General features: G+C 51.6%; 1 protein-coding gene across 6 annotated transcripts in view; it reads left to right on the top strand.

Moving 5' to 3' along the window:
* B3GAT1 (beta-1,3-glucuronyltransferase 1) overlaps positions 1-25924 on the top strand; it is an 89582-nt gene that overhangs the window by 45071 nt on the left and 18587 nt on the right. For 4 of the 6 annotated variants that reach the window (XM_030505401.1, XM_030505398.1, XM_030505403.1 and 1 more), the window contains exon 1: positions 17513-17947. The exons of 1 other annotated variant lie outside the window; for it this stretch is intronic. The gene's annotated coding sequence lies outside the window, so the exon portion shown is untranslated. Of the gene's footprint in view, positions 1-17512; positions 17948-25924 lie in introns of those variants that run through there. One more of the 6 variants, XM_030505404.1, reaches the window with a different exon arrangement.

Genomic DNA, 25924 nt, shown 5'->3' with positions numbered 1-25924 from the left:
ATGGTAAATATATAACATCTGGTCTGTAGATGTCCTGGGGTCAGCTCTAGGAGATGCTGGAGCCAGGAGCGGTGTTTCCTCATCACTGAATGGGACAGTGTCTCTCCAGCAGCAGAGCTCTAGAGATGCACCACATGCAGATCTAGCAGAGGAGAGCTCACTAAGAAACTGCATTTCTGCACCCTCCCTTCAAGCTACAACCCCTGTAATTCCAGGCCTGGATCATTCCTCAGTGGTTCTCACTTCCCAGCACATAGTTTGGCTAATAGAAGCTGTATTGATGGACCTATCTACCTGAGCAAAGAAAGAACCAAAGCTCATGGACTGAAAATGAATGGAGTGTTTACCTGTACATCATTTTAATGGATGGGGAAATTCATTCTCATGATAGAGCCATAAATGTCACTTTCTGTCTGCCACAGCAAAATACTCGTGTAACAAATAGCATGCTGCATTCATACCCAACAAGAGGACGTTCAGAGCAGCTTGACTTGCATCACATACACTAAGAAAGGCTCAACCTGGGATTTTTATTCATTCCATTGGCTCAGGGAGCAGCAGAAACACATGGGTGGAGGTACAGCAACAGGGAAGATGAATGACAGGAGGACAAATAAACCAGTCTGGCTTCCCAGAAACCATATCTCTTTGTTGAGCTTGGGTTTATTCCAGATGCTGTGGTAGGAACAGTTCTTTTATCTCTACCCATAGCTCCCTCTTCCATTATACACAACCCGCTGTCAGGTTGCTCAGCTCCAAGAAAATTCTGGGGCTGACCACTTTCTTACATTCCTCAGTGGAAATAAAGAGTCACAGTTCTGGAATCCCAGTGCCCAGGAAGGGGATGAAATCAGAGCCCTCAGGCTGACATAGGTGTGCATAAAAGGAGGAATGCAGCATTTTGTTTCTTCCTATATCTGTAAATCATCCCCTAGACTTTAATAGAGAATAATCTCTCATATATGGGATTGTAAAAGTAGGTCCAAAATGTGGAGGCAAATAGTCTGTCTCCATGAAGCTTCCCAAAAGCAACCATCCACTTGGTATTTTGATGTACTTACCACTCTGCGATGGGAAGGGCTGGATGCATCATGAGCTATAAACAGTCTCACCAGTACTCTGTGTTTGAGGCTCATCCTAAGGCAGAAGTCCTGGGACAGCTTTCTTCAATCAGCCTTTATTGCTCAAGGAAGGTGCCTCGCTGAAGAGAACACTCTCTGTGCCATCAGGTGATAAACTGGGAATGGGGATGGATTAGGAAATCCAAGTGCAATGCTTTCCTGCTACTCACTAACAGGATTAGAGCTTGGGAAAAGCTTGACAGGACCAGAGTGACCGAGGCGAATCATTCCCATCCACTGCCAATGTTCCGTTATACCTTTGGGTTTGTCTTTCCTCTGACCTTCCACTCTCCTGGATCTACACTTTGAAAGCTCCCTGCTATTAAAGTTCCCCTTCCAAGACCGGCTCAAGCTCTGCCACATGGTTAAACCGGGCCTGGCTGGACTCTTTGCTAATGAGAGTTTTCTGTGTTAGAGAAATGTTTGTTCATCCGCATCTTCCAGTATAAATATCTCCTGGATACCAGAGCTTAAAGCTACAAACCCTTTCAGAAGGAACGCAGCAGAGTTTTCCTCTGCTTGCCAATTCCCCTGATCCATGGCCAGCTGGCCCTGCAGCATCCAAAGGGCAGTGCTGGTTTGGATGGAGTCATATCTTAGGTCTCAATCAGAAAGCCAAGAGCATCCTTTAAGCTCTTGAGCACTGTCATTGCATCAGGACACGTGGCAATTGCCAGGCCCTCAGTGGAGATGAGATCTGAAGGGTTCAGCTGCTGCTGCTATTTTCTCTTCTCTTGCTGAGCTGGGGTGTGAATGTGTTTAAGGAGAACACCCTTGCTCTGCTCTGATGGCCTCTCCAGCGTTGTATTTGAGGAGAGTGGTAATTCCAGAGTGCTATCTCAAGAAAGCTGGTTCTCCGTATTGAAGAGCTTTGAATTGTGAAGAGAAAGAGAAAATATAATCTTCTTACATTATCATGAAAGGCATCAACTAATCCTGCTGCAAAAGGTGTGATTTGCTGATGGGAAGGAACAAATTTCTGCTGCATGGGAATACATATCACGAGCTAATGAACACTTCTTCCCCGGTTCCTCAAGTGCTTATCTGTGCCTGATAAATTCCATATGCCTGCCTAGTTAATGCAGAATCCCCCATAGCATATGCTACATCCCTTGCTCTAAATATTTCCTTTCTCTCACTGCTGTGTCAGTTCAACCCATGTAAACCCAACAAAGTGATGGCGCTGGGTTAGAAACGTGCTGCAGATCAGGCAAGAGGGGCCATGGTCAGCATCACGCCATCAGGGGTCACACATGCCTTAGGCAAATCACTGCACCTCTTTCTGCCTCATGTTATACCCATAGGGAAAAGAAATACCAGTATATCCATCTTTGCCCTACTCCTTTTAAAACAGAAAAGATCTGGGAAGAAGCATCTGAGCATGTGTGTTGGTTGGCTTTACCCTGCTGCTGTGTGTTTGCAACAGCTCCATCCACAGGTGTGCAGCAAACTGGCTCTGTGATAACACGTGCTGCTTCCCTTTCCTTATGTTCCAGATCTTTGTACAGAGATCAGCCTTTCCCTGGGCCTCGAGTTCTGCAGTGGCCTCAAAAAGTGTTCCATGGTTTGGAGAGACTTCGCAGAAGGAAAAAACTGGGCTAAAATGCTGGGGAATGGCTAAAATGGGATTAATAGCAGTGGAGTTTGGTGCAGGTTGTGCCTGTAGAGTGTGTGGGCTGGGGACAAGGACAGGATTTAGTGCCAGGGAAAGGAGGCTTCGCAAGTAGAAAGGACTTGCTTAGAAGGCTGGGGGAGTTGAAGCATCTAACACACGAATGAGAACTGTAACATTAAGAGGCCTGAGGCTCACAGGGAACAGCAGACCTGTGGCAATAGCTTGGACCTGTGGGTTGACCATCACCAAGTGCTAAGATACAACCAGCTCCTGACATCACTGTCAGCACACTTGAGTCTCGCAGCCAGCTGGCAGCAGAGGGGGAGTTTCTTCTTGTAACATTTATTCTCTCCCAGTGCATTGATTGCAGCACTGTTCAAAAGGGAACAAAATCCTTTGGGATTCCCTGTTTCTTATCTTTGCTTTTTGGTTGTTGTTTCCTTAATGACCTGCTTTTAGCTAATGAAACATCCTGTTTCTTAGGAAAGAAAAGAATAGACCCTGATTTCCAGCCAAATGTCTCTGTGTTTGCCAGTGCCTGTCAGCATCATACCCTGTTCGAGTTTGTGCGTGGATCTGGGTGCAGGAAGGTGGTTGCAGGACCAGGACCTGAGTATCTTCACTTGTCCAGCCTTTACCACGTGTGCTCTGGAGTTTGAATCTGAGTGGACATGCCAGGAACTGAACCAGGAACACCCAGCAAGGAGACCAAGCATTCTGTGGCTTGGACTCCACACCTTCTGTGGGCTGGACACAGATGACTTGTGTAAGTCTGGCTGAAAAGTGGGCATCAGTTGTGATTTCAAAAGCAAGCATCCTTAGTGGGGGTTTCAAAGCTTTTTTATCCCCTAAGTGGGATAAAAAAGGGGAAGGATGCCTTTGAATAGCAACTGTGCCTTGGAAACACGTTTAAGATCCCTTTAACTATAAGCTACAGCATATTTCTAGGCAGTATGAGCTGCTATTATATTAAACATGTAGCAGTGGTGCTTTATGAAGGGGAAATATTTTTAATGCCAAAGCAGTGCTATTTTAAAATGAGTTGCTTTTATGGAATGAATGAGGTGGTTCTATTAAAAAAGACCATTTGGGTGGGAAAAGTGTGGCTGTATTTCTGTCCTACAGCGGCTGTATTTCTGTCCTACAGTAGGAGGCAAACCTGCCTTTTTCCCCCATTCCTGGTTTTGGGAAGCAGGGGCTGGCTCTGATCATTTGGGTTTGTATGGAGGCAGCTGAGGCTCTGTTCTCACACACAGATGCTCTGCAGTTTTACCTGAAGGGGAGATTGAGATGAGCTCTGAGGCAGAAGCTCTTCCCTGTGAGGGTGCTGAGGCGCTGGCACAGGGTGCCCAGAGAAGCTGTGGCTGCCCCATCCCTGGCAGTGTTCAAGGCCAGGTTGGACACAGGGGCTTGGAGCAACCTGCTCTAGTGGAAGGTGTCCCTGCCCGTGGCAGGGGTTGGAACTGGAGGAGCTTTAAGGTCCCTTCAACCCAAACCAGTCTGGGATCCTGTGATTCTCTGATAGAGACTGAGCCTGTGGAAAACTGAGCTTAGGCAAAGTTTGCATTTAGGAGGATTGCAGATTCTTCCCCTTCTGCTCTGCTGTGTGGAAGTTGCTATGACAGCAAGTACTGAGTGCTCCAGGGTAAGAAAGGGAGCCATCAAACATCACATGTACCACCACTAAGTTAGGGTCACAGAATCATAGCGTCATGGAATGGTTAGGGTTGTAAAGGACCTTAAGATCAAATTAAGATCAAAAAGAGGGTGCACCTCTCTGCATCACCATTGCTTAGGACCATCACTGGGTCCTTGGTTCTGGTGGCAAAAGGCTTTGCATCAGCCCTGGAGGGAGGAGTGGACCTTGTGCTGGCCCCGATCTTGAGCCACAGAAGTGGGCATCGCTGCTGATAGTTACCTACAGTGCCTTCCTCCTGCCAGAGCCATGAGGCTGGATGCTCTTAGTGCAGGGATGTAAGTTGCTGTTCTTGCTAGTCAGAGGCAGCTAAAGCTGAGCAGCAGGTTGGGGTCCCTGCCTCATCCCTCCTGCCAGAGGTGTGCTTCTGCTCCAGGGAAGCAGGAGCCCTGCAGCTCCACGGGAGGCTTGGCACATCAACGCTGTAATTCGGTTAAGTGGGAAGAGAAGGCAAACTCATCATAATAGCTCCAAATAAGAACCCCCACCCCAACAAGCACCCGAGCACAACAAATAACAGCTGCTTGCTGCGGCAGCACCAGCGGCCCATTTTCCTGCTCATAAAAGGCAGCAGTGATGTGTGTCTGTGAGCGTGCTGCAGCTGCAGCATCCCTCCAGCACAGCTCCAACCGAGGCTCCAGAACAATGTGAGAGATTGTATCTGCATAAGCAGAAGAATAGAGGATCCAAACCAAGCCACACTGCGAAGGGGCACTAAAGCCAGAGCACTGGCTCCCCCATAAAGCACCTCATCAGTTACCTTCATGTTTGAACACATGCACTGATTACGGATGTATGTGATTCATACTTTGGCTTCTCATGGGCATCACCTCTGCAGGTTGTTGTCTCTTGTTCCCACAATTACATTATTCTCCCAGAATGTCAGTGTGCTTCTTTCTGTCCTCCACCCCTTGTCCCCCAAAGCGAGTGTCACATCCTGTGGGGAAAAGCCTTGGGAATGCACGTGCCAAAAATCACCTTGTTGCTCGAGGTTGGGAGTGTAGCAATAACCATGGCGCTGTTGTACAGGACTGTGAGGAGGATCCTTGCTTACTCAGGATGATCTTGAAGACACACTGTGGGAGACACAGGACCAAAGCCACATTTCAACAATGCTGTCAGAGGTGAAATCCCTCCTCTCTTAAAGCCCTATCTTATCTTACGTACTGCCTTAGTGGATGTCACCACATAGGAACTTGGCCTCTGCTGCTGCTGCTGCAGTCATGTCACTGGTACTTCTCCCTGCCCCAGTGTCTTATTGTTTCATCAAACATTGCAAGAGTCATACAGGATCTCTTTTCCCTCCACACATCTTCAGTCTGCAGCACTGCACAGTGCATGAAGAACTCAGCTCTCCATTCTAATTAAGCGCATAGTTACATAAAGCAACCGGTTGCAGATGGAGCGTGCTTCGGGTTAAGTTGCTATAATTGCTGGAGTTTAAAGGCAAAGACAAACTCCAGCTCCTCGTGTTTGTTTTGTCTTTAATCATGCCTTTACAAAGTCACTCTTGTGACTCCCTGGGGTTTAGTTGGCTAGTTTTGCATATCTAAGAGAGGCGGTGCTGCTTTCTCCCTTCCCTCTCCATTACTTGCCTCTTCCTTTGTGTCAGGTTCAGCTTCAGCTGTGAGCATTCTCTGGGCTGTGCTGATAATTATATTTATTCCTCTGAGATGCTTTCCATTGAGTTTGCAAACAGGAGATCCTGCTGTCCCTGGCCCTTGGATAGCTTTGGAACAAGAGTGTGTCAGTCTCAAAGAGAACTCCAAGAGGATGTTACTTGTGTTACCCAGAGGGGCTGGCAGAATCCTGTATTTCTACAGGCTTTGGAATATGTGGCCAGAGAAAAGACTCTTAATCCCACTACTGGGGCCTGCACTGTAAGGTCACCCTCATTAGAAACCAGGATCTGGGTGGGAGACTTCGCAGCTATCCCAAGAACAGGAACAAAGCTGCTTGGGAGCATGCACCTCACTGATCAGCAGTGCCTAAACCTCGATCCATTGCCATAGGAGAGCCAGAGTTCTCTGATTCCACTGCTCACAGGTGACCTGAGTGTTACAGGCTTGTCTATGTAGCTGTTCCCTTCACTGTTTAAGCAATATAACAGACATCTACCACATCACTTGTTCTCCCTAACCCTGAGGAAGGAGCAGCTGAGGACTGGAAGCAGTATAAATTCTGCTGTGTTTCAGATAGAGAAACACACCTCGTGTCTGGCATTCTGGAAAGTGCTTAACCCCCTGATCCCTGCCTGGAGACAGAGATCCTCCTTGGGCGCATGATTCAAGTTAATGATTGAGCATCTTTCCCATCTAAAGAGCTGGTACAGCATTCCCTCTGGGATTAGCACAGATGACCTCATGTCTGGAAGAGCACAGTGCTTCCAGCAGGAACAAAGGCACTTTCTGGATGTTCTGAGGTTTGCTTTTCAGTGGTGCTGTACTGAGCATCTTCAGACAGAGGTGTCCAGTTTCCAAGGGATCAGGAGAGTCCCAGTTTCCTGCTCTGGGTGTAGAAAAATTAAATTGGAATACTCTGTTCCTTTTAAATGTGCATCTAAAGCAGGGAAATACCTCTCTGAAATGCTCATTTAACCTCCTTCCCCACATTACAGTGAACTCCAAGGGCAGACAAAAGGCCTCTTGCAGTGTGAGTTGGGAAGGGACCCCCACCCTTCCCCTCACAACACAAGGACAGTCATTGCTCTTCTGTGTCAAAAGCTCCAATTCCTACTTTAGGAGGTAATTCCAGTGCCAATTAGTGCTCCTTGCAGATGGAATGAGAGTCCGTGTGATCATTTGGAAAACACAATCAGTATACTCCCATTGTTTGTACATGTCCCATCTCTCCAGCAATGAAGAATTCCCTCCTCCTGCATGAATACAAACAAGGAGCCATTAGCCATGAGATGAGGGAGCCTGTCAGGAACAGCTACCCCAGCAGTGTTCACCTCTGGAGTTAGGAGGTGAAATAGGTGATGTTCAACCTTGTTCTTGTAGTGTTGTACCAAACTGCTCGCTGCCTGCAACCTGCATCCCTTGCTGGTTGTTTCCAGAAGGGCCACTTGGCACGTTGGCTCTTCTTTGAGTCATATGAGAAGATAAAAGATGGATTTAACGTCTCCATGGTATTTTTAAGACACTCAACCTTCCTCCTCCTTAGTGACATGGCTGAGGAATCTTGGCTGTGCCAGAGAAAGGCCATTCCCAGGTAAAGGTTCCCTTTAATCCCCATGATGCCTGCTGGAAAAGGTGGCTGCTTTAGCAGAGGCAGGATGCAGAGCTCACCCCTGTGCTGAATCCAGGTAGGAGAGTCCTGTGGCATGCAGCTGTTTAAGCATATGTATCCTATCACTGGAGCCAGCTTTAATGCTGTGGGAAATGTAGGGGATGGTAAAACCTGCATTATCTGGGATTTAGGATGTTTGCTTTGCAGAACGAGGGATTAGAGAACAGAAAGCTGAAATGACCATCTGTCTGCAGAAAAAGGATCCTGTGAATTACAATTTCCATGGTCATCTTCCCTAATCTCCCTGACTTTATCTGATACCTTCTATGAGAGCTGACGTCCTTGTGCCCCAAACAGGAACACAGTTCATTTCCCACACATGGAGTAGTTTTCTTCTACTTACATCTTTCTACAAGGAGTTGCAAGGTATCCGTAGGAAGCATTTACTTATCTGTTGCTCTTGGAGTTTCCCATTGTTTGCAGCCCTGTGCAATCATCATCCTTCCAGCACCTTCTAGCGCCACAGAATGACAGCTCTGAGTGTGCATGCGGCTTTTGTATTGCTCCTACATGGAGTAGTGAAAGGCAATCGCTTCTGGGTGGAACAACTTGTGCTGCTGAACTGTACCACTGCTCAACACCTCGGCTCAGGAAGGAAGCAGTAATACTGGGTGCTTATGTTCTCCTGTTGTCAATTTTTGCAGTGTGACTGTGGATCTAGTGCTATTTGATGTTTCTCTGTAGAGCTGCTGGTCCTGAAACATAGGAAGCTGGAGCTTCTGCTTTTAAATAAGCTCCTAGGCCGGGTGCCTATGGGAAGCAATGTAGCAGTGTGTTAGAAGTGTAGCCTGCAGGGCCCCAGTCCAGAGAGCTGAAAGCCCCAAGCTTATTAATTTTAAATCTCATTATTTTTAAGAGCAAATTCCATTTCCCTTAAAACAGCAGAGGCATAATACCTGCAAAGAGCCAGCAGATCCTTGGTGCTTGAGCTAGAGATGCTGACACACACACGCTTAGAGTCTGTATGAATAAAGTTCTTTGTTTTTAAACCTTTCCTTGCTCTCATCCTTTGTGGATGTCGCTCTGATGATGACAGAGTCCTGCCTGTGCGAGCTTGATCTGAGGTATCTTCAGCAAGGAAAAGAGGTTGCTGAGCACTGCTCAGTGCTGGCGAGATGGGTTGGAGTTGTGCTGGTATTAGCGGGAGTGAAACACACGAAACAGATGGGGGTCCTCACCCTTGTGCAGGCTCTCTTGCAGCACGGCAGTTGCAGGGTTCTTTGCTGCACTGGGTGTTTTGCTTTGATGTAAGCACCAAGCATCCCTGCCACTTGGCATTCCCTTGTTCCCAGCAAGGGGAGAGCTGGGTTGTGCTCAGGAGCTGCATCCTGCTCCTCATATCCTTCTTCCCCATCTGAGAAGGCAATCAGCAGGCAGAGCATGTGAGGAACAGAATGTGCTGAAGGGGCTGCTCACCCAGCTGTGCCCATGTGTAGAGCTGGGTCCTTCCTCTTTCCATACAAGCTGATGTGTTGCACACTCAGACTTTTAGCAGTGTCCTGAGCTGTTGTTATATTAGAAAGGAAGAAGAGAGGGAAAAACTTTGGTGTTGACTTCTGCTCCTTGAGCTGCAGCCTGATACAGTGAGATGCTGTTGGAGCCAGGGGAGAGCTAAAAGATGCAGGACAACAGAGTTGTTTCTCGTGGACATTTAGAGAGCAATCAATCATCTACAAATATCAGTTAATATTTTACCTCAGTTGCATGAGACATTTCAGTGCCCTTGGAATTACTGCGCTGAGTTTGGATGCAGGATTCAATCGGGGAAGTGTGAAGCAGAGGGATTTTATCCTGCTTGAAGTGCAAATGTCTGTGTGAACTTGAACATGGAGCTGCTAGAGACTATTCCATTATTCATGTAGTGGATGTCTTGCTCCAAGTATGGAGAGGAGAGGAGAGGAGAGGACAGGAGAGGACAGGAGAGGACAGGACAGGACAGGACAGGAGGAGGAGAGGGGAGCATCCTCTGTCCTGCCTCCTTGCTTCCCAAAGTTGTTGGTAGAGAAAGCTCTTATGTATCAGAACGAATCAGGGCAATATTTAATTTACCTGAGCAGAGAGGAGCTGCTGAACTGTGGCAAGTAGCAAAGCCATAGCAGGATGTCTTGGTGCTACAGCTTGCAGGCCTGAAGTGAAGCATCATGAGCAACCAAGCCTCTGAGCCCTGCTGGCTTGGTTCTTTGTCTTACACTGGCATTGAGCAGCTACAGAGATGGGAGGAGAAAGGGGGTCAGCATCGAGCACAGCGTTAAACTGAGCCAGGTTTAGTCAGTTCTAGTCACACTTTGGGCCAGTTTGAAAACATCCTCTGTGCAAACGGAGCAGGATGCAGATCCCGTTCCTGTCTCTGCCTGTGGGAGAGAGCGCTGCAGCAGCCGTGCCAACGGCCTTTGAGATTCGGCAACAAAGTGGTTATTTAGCAGGGAGATGTTTGTTGTTTTCCTCCTGGTGTGTTCCTCTGCAGTGACAGGCTCAGCCCCTTGGCAGAGGGTGCTGCTGGACGGCAGTGCCACGCACAGCCCACACGTCCACAGGCAGCGATGCTCCACGTGCAAGGCTCAGGTGTGTGTTCCTGCAGGAGGAGAGCGCGGCTGTGCTCTGTGCTCACGTCCCAGTGCCCTTTCCTGCCTGTGTCATCAGTGTGTGCTGGGGGTAGGATTGCTCTAAGTGCTCCTGTAAGCCCTGCAGCCTTTAGGAGTCAAACAGGGCTTGAGCCGTGCTCTTCCTTGGGCAGTGCCTCACCTGGAGCCTGCTCTGCTCACAGATGGAGCAAGCCTTCAGCTCTCTGTTGGCTTTAGGAGCTCTGTCTCTCTAGACGGATAGCTGGAAGACAAGGAAGGGGAGAGGAAAGCAGCATCAATACTGAGTCAATGGTAAATTTGTGTTTATGAAAAGGCTGCTCAATAAGTTGGTGGCCATTGAAACTGCACTCAATAAAATACAGCCCTTCTGAAAAGGCCAGTTCAGTTCTGTGCCATGCATGGATTTGCAGTGCCTGAGCTGGATGAGATCCCTCAGTTTATGTAGAGGCTGATGCTGTCAGACCTGCGTGAACAGGCAGGTCTGCAGAACAAGCTTTGGTTTGCTTTGTGCTTCCAGCTTCTTCCTCCAGCCCGAGTGGCCCTGCCTGAGCTGCAAGCTGTGCCCTGAGGAGCCTGAGACGGTCAAAAGACAGGCCCTGTCCTCACCTGCCAGCTCATCCCAACTGGTGCTGCACGTGCTTGGCTGTGTGGGATGGTTGGAGCAGAAACAAGGGCTGCAGAGGTGTTGTTCCTTGAAGCTCCGTAGAGAATCAATGCCTTCAGCTGATTCCTGCCTTTAGCTGGGAATTAGCCTGGGGAATGACTCACTGCTGTCAGAATAGCTGATGCTGCCTGCAGGATTATCCCAGCCACTGCAGCCTGGGCTCGCACTGCTGCTGCTGCTCAAGTGACTGACACTTGGCCTTGTTTAAAGCAACCTGGAGCTGCTTTTTCTTTGCTGCTTGCCAAGCTGGTGAGGTGGGCAACAAGAGAGGGAGGATCCACTGGGGAACGTCAGAGATCTTTGATGGCATTGCCACAATGCCAGAGCTCAACCTGGGCCTGCTCGTGGCATCATCTTTTCCCAGGAGAGGGCAAACACCATGAGCTTGGCATCTGCTGTCTGTGGGAGGTGAATGCTGCTGTTCCACTGGAGCTCAGCAATAATGACCTGGTCAGAGGCACTCCAAAATAGAGCATGGAAAGGTCATGATAACAGTTACAGGAGAGTAATACAAGCGGTGAAGTATTTACAGCAGCTTATTCCTTGGTGAGGGTGGAGATATCCCATTTTGGAGAGGAGCAGAGGTTGCACTATAGAAGGATGATGAGCATATTTGATGTGGCAGGTGATGGATTCCCTGGCTCGAGCAGGGTGAGTGTCCTTTCTGTCTGTGTTCAGGGTGGTGCAGGAGCAGGCGTCAGCACAGATGATGGAGAAGCTTTTCAGCTTCCTTAGTGTGAAGATGCACATCCTCTGTGGCTTCAACATCTAATTGTGCTGCTGAGATGCCTCTGATGCCTGAATCTAGCAGGTTGGGAACAGCCAGCACCAGAGGCTCGGTGCTTCCTTGGGTCAAGAAGCAGGCTCAGAGTTGACTTGCACATTTGGAGCCAGTGGTAGAGCTGGAGGTAGGACCCTGCTGCCTTGGCTCTCTGTCCTCTGCTATCACAGCCCCAGAGGTGAAATGGAAATCTTCTCCAACCTTCCACTGCTGAGAGACACATCCCGTCTCTGTCGGAGCAGCTGGAGTGGGGATACGGATGGAGAATGGCTGGGGCTGGAGAAACTCCTCATGCTGCTCATAGAATCATAGAATCCCAGACTGGTTTGGGGTGGAAAGGACCTTAAGATCATCCAGTTCCAACCCCTGCCACGGGCAGGGACACCTTCCACTAGAGCAGGTTGCTCCAAGCCCCTGTGTCCAACCTGGCCTTGAACACTGCCAGGGATGGGGCAGCCACAGCTTCTCTGGGCACCCTGTGCCAGCGCCTCAGCACCCTCACAGGGAACAACTTCTTCCTTATATCTAACCTGAACTTCCCCTGTTTCAGTTTAAACCCATCACCCCTTGTGCTATCACTCCAGTCCCTGATGAAGGTCCCTCTCCAGCATCCTTGTATCCCCCTTCAGACACTGGAAGCTGCTCTGAGGTGTCCACGCAGCTTCTCTCCTCCAGGCTGAGCAGCCCCAATGTTCTCAGCCTGTCTCCATACGGGAGCTGCTCCAGCCCCTGCTCATCCTCGTGGCCTCCTCTGCGCCTGCTCCAACAGCTCCATGTCCTTCCTCTGGGATGCTGTGGGGATGCTGCCCTTGCTGAGCTGGAGAGACTGGAGTAACCTGCTGTTAAGCCCAGGCTGCTCTGCTTAGTGCTCTGGCTCTGTGAGCCCAGCTTTGCTGCCGGTGGTGCTGGGGTTGTGTTTAGCAGCAGTTTTGCCTTTGTTGCCAAAGCTGCAAGAAGGGCTGGAAGAGCCAGAGAGTAATCAGAGCAGGCTCAGACAAAGGTGTTTGGTGAGGAGCTGCAGTGTTGCTGAATCCACAAGGGGCACAATTAACTGATAAGAGTAAACTAATTGTTATTCAGATTAAATTAGGGCACAGGTGATTTGGAAAATCTATAGACACTCCCATATGCTTTGCCATTTTGCATTGCAGATTATGGTTTTATAAGGCCCTTCTGGGATTCAGATTATAGAGGCAGAGCGTGGAGCTGTGGCTAAACTGAACATACTCCTTCCTGATTAACTACATGATAAAACCAGAAATGTGCACATCAGAGGATTTATCACTCTGCTTGCATCCTCATTTGTCCTTCCCAGGCATGAACACAACAGTTCCTTATAGATCCAACTGATTCTGGTTGGGAAACCCAGGCAAGGAGACGTGATTCCCACATCATAATTTAGAGATGGAGGTTAGTAGCAGGGAATGGGCATCTGGCAGGGGCACGACTGTCACAGCTGAGATTTGCTGCTGCTGCTTTTGTGCTGTGCTATCATGACCTGTGAATATTTACAGGCAAGAGGCAGCAGGACCATGCTGACCTGTAGCATGAGGTGTAGTCTGCTTTGCTTTTGGGGCATTCTGCACCAGGCTCTGCTGCTTTGAAACATCTGCAATGAATATGTATAAACAGGACAGGAAAAAAGAGTCTCGATTGCTTGTGTGATGCTGTGCCACAAGCTGCTCTTGAAGAAGGGTCTCTCTCTGTAAGATCCAAAGCTGGCTGGCGAAGCAGTGGTAGGAAATGTGGGGACAACAGAGTTGGAAATGGGGCAGAGCAAATGTCAATAGTGCAGCTGAAGGATTAAGGCAGAGAGAAATGCAGGTCTTTGGCTCAGACATGCTGGTGAGTCTCCTGAGCCCTAAAATCCAAAAAGGCCTGTGCTTCTGTCATGTGTAAGTCCCCATCTGGGGTTGTCTCAACACACTGAGAGACCCAGCAATAACCACAGCATGGTTTTGCTTCCTCTCCTCTCTTCTGGCCACAAGTGATGGCATCCGGAGCCAAGAGAAGAGTTCCTGACCTGTGTGATGGAGGACTTGGAACCGGAGCTTGATGACAAAGCCACGCAGGGAGAGCTGGATCGCTGCTGCTGTTTGTTTGCTAAGAGGGTGCTTCCCAATGAATTGCAATCCCGCAGGGAACACTTGGGATGTGTGTGATTTAGCACTGTCTGCCTTGTGCCGGGCTCTGATCAGTCTCTGCCTTGGACTCTGGCCAGGGTATCGATCGGAGCAGGGCTGTAGCTGGGCGAGGAGGCGAGGGGTTATTGAATCACTCCTGCCAGCTCCCAGCAGTGTGCTAAAGCATCCCCTGTTAGGTGTTCCCCTGGGTGAGGTTTACCTGCCGTGGCTCTTTAGCCTGTGAAGAGTTCCTGCCAAGATGTTAAGAAGCATCTGCAGCTGCACTGCTGCCAGGGAAGAGGATCTCCCTGCCCTGGCTTCAAGGTAAAGATGGGCCGTGCTCAGGGAGTGGTTTTCCTCCAAAGGTCCCTTTGAACATCCATCGGATCAAGTGGATCAGTGCCCATCTTCCAGAGCCTCTTGCTGGTGTCTGGTTGCTTCCATCTTGCTGAGGGCGCTGCCCAGCTGGCTGCACAAGTGGAGCTGAGTGATGAGGAAGCACCTCTGATGGCTTGTGTAGGTGAAGCCCATGAGATGGACTCTTTGGGTGGATCATAAGGAGAATTTGAATGGGATCTTGTGACCAGTACATACATGTAGGAGCAAGGATCCATGCCAGGGGGTGGGATGGGCCGTGGTGCTTAAAGGGAGCACCAGGACTGAGAGGTTTTGTTGCATGGAGAGTTAACATGAGCATGTAGTTTGAGTTATGGTTACAAGCTCAGCCTCCTGCGGGAAGAAAGGAATTGTCTTAGTTTGGCAAAGGGGAGGGGTTTTTCTCCATGGCCTCTCCCAGTGCATTGGGACTATCTGGGAAATGAGATGAGGTTCTCCCTTCCTAGTGCCAGGCTTGGCTCTGACATTGCAAAAACTGGCCCATCTCTTCCCCCGTCCTGTTCTTGTGGATAGCCATTCCTGCAGCCTGGCACCACACAGTGGGAATAACTGAGCCCAGCTGAGGAGCCTGAGGTGGGGTAGTTCCCCGAGGAACTACTAGAGATGGTGCTGCTAGAGGTAGTAAAGCTGCGACTGGGGGAACAGGGAGGCTGCAGCCACATTAGATGGGACACACGGACCACATCAGCCCTTGGCTTGCTCCTGCTGGTGTGTGCACACTGAACACACCTTCTCCATGGTGCTGTGCCCTCGCCTGCGCTGCCTCAGCGTGAGCTGGAGACACACGTGTTCCTGCCTGGCTGCAGCGTGGTTCCGGGCAGGGATCCTCCTGGCAGGGCCAGATGGTGGGAAGAGGGGGAAAGGAGCTGCAGCTCTTCCTGGTACCGCGGCCTGCCCCGGCGCTGCTGCTGTGGGGCTGGGAGTCTGCGGTACCAGGAGATGGAGCATGGTCAAGGGGCAGGCTGGGAGCAGCTAGGTGAGGTGTTCCCATGGCCCCAGCCCTGTGGCAATAACCCTGGCATAAACCTGGCCAGGGGCACAGCGTTCGTGGTGAAAAAAAGGGCATTTAAGGTATGGAATATACGCTGCGCTCTCCAGAAGAGTATCCAGAGTGTGAGTGTGCCTGTGCCTGGGGCTTTGTTTTCCTTTTATAGTGGATTGGTGTGTTTGTGTGTTTTACTCGGGGTGGTTTGTGCTATAATAAGAAGGGGGAGGGAGTAGGGAAATAGTGCTCTGTTTATATACACTGCTGTCAACAGCGAGGCTGCTGCTTCAGAGTCGCATCCTCTGGGAAGCACGTTGGATTCCAGGCAAACAACACCCTTCCCTTCCCCCCTTGATCCCGAGATCCTTCGGGAGCGTTGCCTGAGCCTGTCCTCCATCCCTGTCTCCTGGAATCTGGCTCTGGGGCATGTGGCACACTCCATAGCCAGCATTGCAAACAAGTCGATACGCGAAGGTTCGAAGGGAAATGTCAGAGCAGCGGCTCCGCTGCATTGTTCTGCTGCTCTGGGTGAGTCAGGCTGTGGTGTGCAGCCAGGGAGGACACAGCAGTGCCTTTCTCTGTCTGTCTGTGTCCCTCCAGAGCCTCTTTGATACTTTCCCCAATGCCTTTCACCTTTGTGAGCCTCCAGAGACACTGATGAGGGGCTGAGCCTGAAACGTTACTGCTCAGCCGTCATGTTCCACATCTCGGGTGTAGCATATCCCCTTTCCCTCCTCCCTGAGTCTGGATGTGCTCAGGGTCTGTGGCAAGAGCATCTTTATGTCTCTTCTCCCTTGTTTTCTCTCCCAGCCCTGAAACAGTGAATGAATATGCCCTTTCTTACCTCCTGCTGGAGGCCTCAAGGGACAGTTCCTTCCTATCCGTCTCCTCAATGCCATAACAGCAGGTAGCCTGGGATATGCTGGAGAAGTGCTTGGTCTGAACCCCCCCCTTCTGATATAAGTGGACATTATGCATTTTTAATAGGCACAGGGGCCAGGGACACCCTTGGTACTGGCTGGATTGGCACGACATTCCCAGGCTTCGGAGCTGAGCTCTCCCTGGGTGCCGCGCAGGAAATGAGACCAAGGACAAAAAGGCCACGTTCCCTTTGATTGCAAGAACTGCATCATCGCCCTGGTTTGTGCAGTGCAGACCTGAAGCAGTGGCTTGGGGCCACACGTGGAGTCCCCCAGCTTGCTTCCCTTGAGGAGGGAAGAGTATGGGAGCTGCTGGCCCTGGCAATGGTGGGAATCACTGTTGGAGGCCACTGAGAAGGCTCCACAACAGGGACCTCAGCTCCCCGAGCACTGAAGCTTTTCACAGTAACTGGAAGGTTGTGTTTTTCCTTTGCTGTTCCTTTTTTGGGTAAAGCATAAGTAAATCTGTCTATACCTACAGGTTACCATGGCACTGTAACCTTACTAGGTCTGGAAGAGAGGGAGTAACAAGGGAGTAGCTGTGGATCTGTTCATGTCCTCTGTGGAACACGCAGCCAGCAGGAGGTGGTGGGATATGGAGGGGTTGATGTGGTTGGAAGGCAGCAAGAGCAGGACGGGCAAAAGGTAACTCACTCCCAACCTCAGGACTGCCTTTTGGCTCATGTTAAACTGTCCAGATGTGAGTGTGGCCTCAGAGACACAGGTACTGTGGTGCTGAGCATGAGGCAGCCCTGCCTGGCTTAACCACTAAAGAGCATTACCAGGACGTGAGATCTTTCCTGCATCCTCCAAGTGGTCCCTCTGAAGGAGGGGATACGGAGGGCCCTGCTGCATTCTTAGAGGTCACAAGTGTCCTGTCTGCAATTGTCCCCAGTTTAGGGACAGCCCTTGGCACATTCAGAGCCTCCTTCCCATGCGGGAATCATGTTCCTGCTGGGTTGGGATGGCTGAGGGGGGCCATGGTGCTAGGCAGAAGGGGAGCTGCAAAGCCCAGCTGGGGAATGGAGGCACACACTAAGAGCAGTGTGTGTGCAGAAGGTGGGGCAGAGGGGCTAGAGGAGAACCTCGCCTTCCACCCAGCATCCAGGCACTGCTTTCCCTCTCCAAGACCCTTCCCTCGCCCCCAGCCTCGCACTTCCCCTTTGCCTGCTGAGCCGGGGAGCACCTCCCTCACCTCGGTCCGCGGGTGATGGTTGGAGTGAGGAGGGCAGGAAGCAGTTCCCGAAGGGGCCCGCTCAGAGCCATCCCTGGCTTTCCCTCCTCCCGCCGCCCCTGCCTAAGTGGAATCAATTGGTACAGACCATTAGCAGCACAGGTCCTCCTCTGGCAGGGGGGAGGGCACTGCTCTGGATACAAAGCAGCCACGCTCTGGCTCCTTCCTCCTCCTCCTCCTCCCTGGTTGCACGTCCCCTCCTCTCCCGCTCTCTTCCTTACGCTGCAGACCTGGGAAGCGGAGGTGCCCGGAGGAGGAGGAGGAAGGAGCTCTCCAACGCCGCTGCTTTGCGAGTGGAACGGGAGGCAGAGGCAGGGAAGGAGGATCTTGGTCGCTGCCTGGATTGAGAGGAATACATACCCGAGAAAATCAAGGCAGAAAGGAGGAGGAGGAGGAGGAGGAGGTGGCTGCGGGGAGCCCGCTCCGGTGGGCGAAGAGCCGCTTTGAATCGTGCCTCTGTTCCCAGGGATTAAAGCATGAATGGGAGCAGCTTCCCAGCCACGATGGAGAGAGGAGGAGGCTCAGGCTGTAGGAATAAGGTAACTCCTGCCTCTTGCAGGCATTGCATGGCTGAGCTGAGCAGGACAGAGCTCCTTTATGCACAGGGTGTGTGTGGATGTGTGCATGCGGCTGGGAGGAAGCAGGGAAGACTCATTCTTCCACCCCTCCCCGTGTATTTCAAGGATGCAGAATGGGTGCCGGGGGCTGCTGGAGATCACTTTGCCCCCCCTTTTTCAGGCTGGGGTACGGATAATATACACTGTGCCCCCAGCCCTGCCCGCCCAGCCCTGCACCCGCTCCGTGGGCTTCCTCCCGTGGGGAATGCAATGGCCCCGCGCCCTTCCAGCCCTCCCGTGCCTCCGTGCAGGAGGATGAGAGGTGAGAAGCCACTGGAGAGTTGCGTTTCCCTCCCCTTGGTCATCCTCTGCCTTTTCTTCGCAACAGAAAGGGATGGGTTTAGGAGGAGGGGGAACTGAAATCCCTTTCATTCGTGCCAGTGGTGGTGAGAGCCAACTTTGAGGCTGCTTGAAGGGAAAAGCTTTCTGAGTGCTGTCTTTTGGAGGCATAGGAGATGGCTGAGCGACGCTTTGCCAGCTGAGGAGTGATCTCTGTGTCGTCTTATGCTGTGGGAGTGCAAAACAGTGATTATGGGGGAGGAAGTCCATGGTGATCAATGAAGCCCTCATCAAATGATGCTTCCCTTTTCCCTGCTGGGCCTCTGGCTGACTCAGTTCCTGGCTCTCTGACCCTGAAAGTCCTGATTCCTCTCTGTCAGACCAGAAGCACAACTTCAGCTAGTACTGGGAGGTGGTTTAGCCCAGGTGTTTGGGGAAGCTCTGAGGAGAACCTGATCTTTACAGCTGTGAAGCCCAGACCCAGTTAATCCCAGCAAGTGGAGGCCTTGGCTGGGTGTCCCTCACTATCTTGCTGCTGCAATAGCCATTTGTTCTGTGCTGTCCATCCTTCCCTTGCCTTCAGGGGCTTCTTGATGGCTCTTGGCATGAGGTTAGGCAGCATTTGCTTTGGTTTTTGGGTAGTGACGCATCACCCAAGTCCCCAGTTGGGTGCACACAGTGCAGGAAGTCATGAGCCATCACTTGATGTCTGTGCACACCGAAGGAGCTGACGGTCCAGTGTTGGGACTGGAAGAGCCTTTGCAGTGTGTTGGATGGGTCTTGTACATCCTTGTCTAAACTGTAGTGAACCTGTGTGAATGAGGGAGGTTGGGGGGAATGTGTGCACACGGAAATGGAAGAAGGGCTGTGGAGCTCCAAGACATTCCTTTGTTTCCTCCTTGCTCATAGCAGGGAATTCTCCTACTGACCCAAGCTCTTGCTTGCCTTGTTCATGTACTTCTCTGGATACAGCTCTCCAATGCCAATTGCAAGCTTACACTGGTTGGGATTTTGGGCTCACCTGAGAGAGTTGGGATCAAAAAGGTGTGGGAAAATGGGAGGCACTCAGGGGAAAGAGGGTGAAATATCTTCTTTCTGTATGTAGCACAATGGCAGCTTCAGAGCACTGGGGAATACAGGTGGTGTTCTGGGGAAGGAATCAGAAGGAGATTTCACCCAGGAGGGTTAATTATGTGGCAGGGATCAAGGCTCTGGAAATGGCCAGAGCCAGCAGGACAGAGGATGCTACTCGAACGGGAAGGGAGCTGAGCAGTGATTTCATTCTCCTGGTTCAATGTGAAAGACAGAAGAAGAAAAGTGAAGTAGGTGGCGCTGGCTCTGAGTGCTCTCCCATGTCATGCAGCTGTTAGCTGGCATCCCAAAGCTTCCCAAGCCATCCATGGGACTCAGAGTGAATCCCAAGCCTAGGAAGGGACTGTCCCTTGGTCCATGTGCCAGGCCTGACGTGGTGCCACTGGGTCAGGGATTCTGTGCTCCTTGTGGCTTTGTCCTCATCAGGCAGCATCTCCCAGAGCTCCAGCCATGCCTGGATCCATCCCAGATTTGCTCTTCCCTCCCTCAACCTGCATCTTCCCAGTCTTCACTCTGCACTTGGGCACCTCCCAAGGCAAGAAGAGCAGCTTGGGTTTGCCTGGCAAACAATTCCTGGAGCTGGGAGAGCCGTCCTGAGCTGCCCAAGGAATCTCCCAGTGTCAGAGTGTGAGCACACGCTGTCCTGAGCTGGCTCCTTGTCAAAGCAACGCTTCCTTGGGAAACGCACACCAGGGCAAACGTTGCACTTCATGGTTTAGTGTTTCTTGGAGACTTGCCTTTTGCTCTCTCTTGCTCTTGGTCTGTTTCTAGTAGCTCAAAACCAGCAGGTTTGGATTCTTCCAAGCAAACCCAGCGGGCAGATTGAACTCATGGGCAGACAGGGGATGGTCCTTCCTTGCTTCCCTGTGCATTTTGTCTTGCAGGGATGAGCAGCGCCTGCTTTCCAGGGGCTCACCAGCAACATCTCTGACTCCTGGGGACACACCAGGCCTTGGGCAGCAACGTTCCTTGCGTTTGGCTTGGCTGGATTCACCTCCAGGAGCTAATAAGGGCTTTGCTAAGTGGAGACCTCAGGGTGAATGAATCTTCATACCCTCATCTAGACACGTGGACGCTCCCAAGAGCTCCAAGTGATACAGCAAATTAGTCACTGTTGAATATATCCTCCCACATCCTTTAATGGAACTCCACACCTCCAGGGAGCAGAGGAACTGGGAGCTTGAGGGAATCACTGAGAACACTTCACTGTGCCAGGGAGCAGATCTTGGTCTCTTGCAGTGCTGGTGGCTTTGTCCCGCTTTAGTCCTTCCCTCCTGTTCTCCCAGCCTGTACCAAGTCCCACTTCCCAAGGCAGGCTGTGCAGAGGCAGCTTTGCACACCTCTGTTACCCATGTCTATAGCAGTGTGTGTTCTCCCCCTCTACAGCTGTGTGCAGATGTGCACATAGTCTGGGCTGCTCCCTGAAAAATGCCCTGTCCTGCTCAAGCACCACATGGCTTCCAGCACTTTGCCAGCCCACAAACCCCTCCTGGAGCTATCCTATCCAGATGAACACGGGGTGATGTGCTGGGCAGTGGCAGCAGAACAAAGAGAGAAAGGCTCCAAATCCTCCTCCTGCCTGGATCTGAGCTGTTCTCCTAAAGATGGGACAAGAGCTCATCTTCTGTGCAAGGCTTCCTGTGCTGTTCTTTAAGAGCAGGTGATGTATTAGCTCTCCAAGGGTGTGCTAATGCATTGGTCACTGCTGGCCCAGCTCCAGCCTCTATGCTGCCCTGGAATGCTATGTATTGTTAGTTCCTGGGATGTGGTTTGGTGCTCCAGGGTCCTTGGTGCTGGGAACATCAAGTCTCTGCACTGGAGCAGAGTGAACAGCATGGACAGAGAAAACACTGCTGCTTGGTTGTGATGGAGAGAGGTAGCCAGATGCTGACAGGGAAAAGGTGATTGTCCTGTCAGCACGTAGGCAAAGCTACAGGAACCCAGAGAAGAAGTTCTGCCAGTTAGAATGGGACAGACCTCAGAAAGGAGTTTAACCCCATCTTTGAAACCTCCAGGAAGGGGATTTACCCTAAAAGAATCCCAAGGAATTGTCCCTGTTGGTTGCAGGCAGAATGCAGACAGCCAGCTCTGCTGTGGGGATGCAGAGCCATGGCACTGCAGGAGGCAGGGATGGGGGTCTCCTCCCCTAAACCCCTGCAGATGGGCACTGCGAGGCCAGTGCAGCTCCCATCCGACCTCTGGTGAGTGGGAATTCAGCTGGAGCCAGATGTGCACAGCTGCTCCAGCTCCAGTTTCACCAGTGCCACAGCTCATGGGGGCCAGAGCTCGTGGAGAATGGGGCATGCTTCACTTCCAGGGAACGGGCATGGATTCGGCTCCGCTGCCTTCCTCAGTGCTGGCCTGGAATGGCCCAGCAGTTTCCTCCTCAGGTTCAGCACCTGAAAGACAAAAGGAGGCTAATCCGGAAGAAACACCTTGACTCTGCCTCGCTTCCCCTCAGCTGGAAAGAGACCAGGAGCAAACGGATGGATGCTGGGGCTCTGCTCTGGGTTTCATGAATGGATGACTGCAGAGATGCAAGTGGGGATTTGGAGGGGATTTGGAAGCCTGCTCCAGGATTTGTCTGGCATGCAAAGCATTTATAATACTTCCAGCATTATCACCACATAATGCCAGTGTGACTCGGGGCCCGCTCCAGCTCCCGGTGAAGCAAAAGCATCACTCCTCTCCCCATCACTTTTGCTACGGTGCAGTTTTGCACAGCCCATACTCTTGTCCTGGCGGCACAAAGTGAGGGTGAAGGTGATCCTGGGCTCTGCTGGGAATGAGTGGCTCTGGGTGCATATGTGTGTGGGTGCTGAGCAAGCTGCAGTGTGACAGTGGAGTGGGTGCTGGGGTACCTCCCCCTGGGCTCCTCTATAAATACCACCATGGTGCTGAAGCATTCTGGCTCAGCGCCTTAGATCCCCTCCTTTGTTTGTCCATCTGTTTAGCAGCTTCTAAAGCTAAAGAAGAAATGTGTATCCATGGATTTCTCTTGGAGTCCTGGGAGGGCCAGGCCTGTACTTACTTGAGAGTCCAGCTTCTCAATGAGCAAAACCCAGCCAGTGCTGGGGAGCGACATTGCTCCGGCCGCACAGGACCAGACTACATGATCTTCTGTGGTTATTCCATCTGAATCCCATAGCCTGGGACACGGAGAGGAAACCTGCAGCTGTGCTGAGACACCAATACCCTGCAGTGCTGCTGGCTAGTGCATCCAAGTGAGCTTTCTCCAGCTTCAGCTCATGTCTTCCAGCCTCGTGCTGATTCAGCCTTGATGGACGGGAAGCAGACTTGGCTGTTCGGTGTGACCCCTGCACATTAGATGCCTCCCTGCTATGGCAAGAACTCTGCAGGGCCCTATGGCAACGTGCTAAAGTCAATGCCCTCCTGTGGGCACCGTGTCACCTCCCTGCCACCCCTCCATCCCTGTGGGGAACTGTCACCGCGAGCCCAAGGGAAAGGCTGGGGTTTATGGAGCATCTTGGAGGAGAGCAGTGCTGTGCTGTAGGTAGCAGGGCTGGACCCTGGGAGCCGGGGGTGCTTGAAGATGCTGCCTCATGCAGTGATACTGAGAAGAAGCCTTTTGCTTTCACCTGACTTTCTAGTGGCACGTTTTGCTTCTAATTTGGGAGAGAGAAGTAGAATGTGGCACAAGCCTGCCACCCTTGCGAGCCTGCCAGCCAGCCTGTGGCACTGCCTGCATGCTCCCTACGGCCCTGCTGGGGTACAGCAACGCTGCGGCCTCCCATCCTCGTGCAGGAGCTGCAGGGATGCAGTGCCCCAGGAGAGGCTGGCTTTGGGTGATGTGGGGCTGTACGGACACGCAAAGGGTTATACAGGTGGGCTGGGATCCACTGGGATGAACAAGGGAGCTGGTTGTGGAGGTTGGAGGTACAGAGTCCCTTGTAAGGAGCGAGACTCCAGTGTCTGTCGTATAACAGCGGCACATCCACAGGGCATGGCTCTAACATGCTCCTTTCCAGCGAGCTTGCTGGCATGACCTTCTGCAAGCGTTTGGGAGGGTTGTTTCTGGGTTTCAGTTAGATGAGCAGCATTCCTGGCATGATCATTACCAGGAAGTGCTAAAACTGAAAAGACTGGGTGGAACGTGAGCGATAAGGGTGAGTCCAGGACAACTCTACCTGTGTGGGAAGCTGCTGGCGTGCACAGGGAAGGATGCTGGTGGATTTGCATGTGCTGGCTTGGCCGGAGCAGCAGGATTCAGCCATGGCAGGAGATGGTTAAAAGAGAAGGTGGTGTGGTGAGAGTTCAACTCTTGGGTGGCTCAGACATGTACCTTATAGTTGTTCTATCAGTTACTGGTTACTTTAGCTCCGAAATTCTCCAAGTGCAAGCAGCCAGGAGTATTGAGAAGGGGCCTGGCAGGCATAACTGTGAATAACAGCACTCCAGGATGAATCCCTTGGCAGCAAGGTGGAGCTGTCTGGATCCTGGAGGTGTGGATACTGTCTCTGCCTCCAGCCTGGCAGAGCAGCCTGAGGAAGAAGCACAAATGGCAATAGAAGGTGCCTTTCCATAAATAAAGCCCAAAGGATGGTAGGAGGGGAGCTGCCAATCCCTGCGCTTTGTAGAGGAGGAGTTGTCCATGGCATTGTGAGGATGCTGGGGTTATTGTCACTGTTACCAGGTGAAGAAGTGCTGGGCTCAGGAAGAGGTCGCACAACATATATTGCTGCTGGATGCTTTGGGGGGCTGCAGGAGCAGGATGAGTGTGTGGAAGGGGTGCTTTGACCTGGGGGGACCTAAGCTGTCTCCCTGTCCCCTGGCTTTGGGAAACCTGACGTGTGGTGGCACAGGGTTTGTTGGAACCCTCTGAAGCTCTCACCTCACACATGCACCCCCTTTCCTCCTCCAGTTCCTCTTCTAATCATGCTGCCAACATCATTTGTCCCTGCTGTGCTGTGGGCTCTGTGCTCTGTTGTCCCACCCAGGCACCTCAGACCATGGTGCTCCAATGGGAAGAGACTCTGGTTAATAACTCACCAACAGCCTGAGTCATTCTGCTTCCAGAGCAAACTGGGAGCTGAGCAGCAAGGCAGGGCTCAGACCCGCGGCTGGAGGGAAAAGGGGCTGTGGGGCTGAGGAGTGTTCACGTTCAGGTTGGGATCAGCTATTGCCTTGGTGCACTTTCGGCTTGGAAGTCATGGGATGCCCAAGGAAGTGGTGAATGCCCCATCCCTGGCAGTGTTCAAGGCCAGGTTGGACACAGGGGCTTGGAGCAACCTGCTCTAGTGGAAGGTGTCCCTGCCCGTGGCAGGGGGTTGGAGCTGGATGAGAAGCATCACATCCAGAGGGACTGAAAGAGGAAGTTCTTCACTTTTAAGCCAGCAGGACAGAGGGAAGGTGGACCAGGATGTCCTCCCAGACGTGCTGCACCCCTCGTCTTCATAGCCTGCATTCTGCCTTGGTCAGCAAGGCCCAGTCCCTCGAGCTGCTTTAGGGCCCCATGCGGCACTGAGCCCCTCTGGAAGCAGGCAGCACTGATTCCCCCTCCCAGCCACCCTCACTGCTCTGCCTCATTGTCAGCTGACTCCAAGAGTTCAGTAACTCTTGTTTCTAAAGCTTACTCATCTGCAGGAATGCCATTTGAAAGACTGACAGCTCCAATGCAACACCAAGGGCTGCTCTTGTGCTTGCAGGTATTCGTTTCATTCCAAAAAGGCAAAATCAACCTGACTTAACGGAGTGTTGTACCTTGAGGTACAGCACGATGTGGTCCTGCTCACTTGAGGAAGCCACTCGCATGGCTTGGAACAGGATGGGGCTGTGCTTTGAGTCTCCTAACCCTGTTCCCTCCTTGGGCAGGGGGTGGCCTGTCTCTGTGTCCCTGCCACACAAGGTAGGTGACAGGCATAATAAGGCTGCAATTTGTGTGGCTGATTTGAGATGCACTGTAATTACTGCATGATTACAGTATTCTTAGAGCAGCCATTACAAACCCCTCCAGGTTCTCCCCAAGGGCTCTCTCGCTCCTCACCTTGCAAGTAAAGCACTGCAGGGGAGTCTGTCTGTCCATCAGCTGCATCTGCAGCTCTCTCTGTGTCACATTCCATGTGCCTCGTGTACATTGGAGTTCCATGTGTCCCAACAGTTTGGTAGCAGGATGGGGCTTGGCCAAGCAGGTGAAGCACTTTCAGGTGGTGAAGATGCTCTTGGAAATGGCAGGGGCTGGTACCAGGGAGCTGGGCAGCAGGGAGAGGTGTTCAGAGGTGCTGCTCTGCCTGTGAGGGTTGCGTGTTCACTGCTTCATTCTGTCTCCAGCTTCGGCTGGTTTCTCGTTCATACGGAGAAGATCTGGCCCTTGGGTGAGTCTAAATTTAGGAGCACTGACCTTCCCCAGGCCCTCGGTCAGCGTGAGCTGTGCTTTGCCAGCACCCTAGGCAGCAGTGCTTGTGCCATTGCTGTATTTAGCTGCTCGAGCCCTGTGATTCCTGTCCAACAGAAGCAGCTATTTTCATCTCACCCCTAGAGCAAGCTGAGGTGTAGGTGAGCCAAAGGCAC

The sequence above is a fragment of the Strigops habroptila genome, chromosome 17, assembly GCF_004027225.2.
Source record: "Strigops habroptila isolate Jane chromosome 17, bStrHab1.2.pri, whole genome shotgun sequence".
NCBI classification, from domain to species: domain Eukaryota; kingdom Metazoa; phylum Chordata; class Aves; order Psittaciformes; family Psittacidae; genus Strigops; species Strigops habroptila.
Note: the sequence above shows the minus strand (reverse complement) of the source record. Positions and strands in the feature narration are given on the sequence as shown.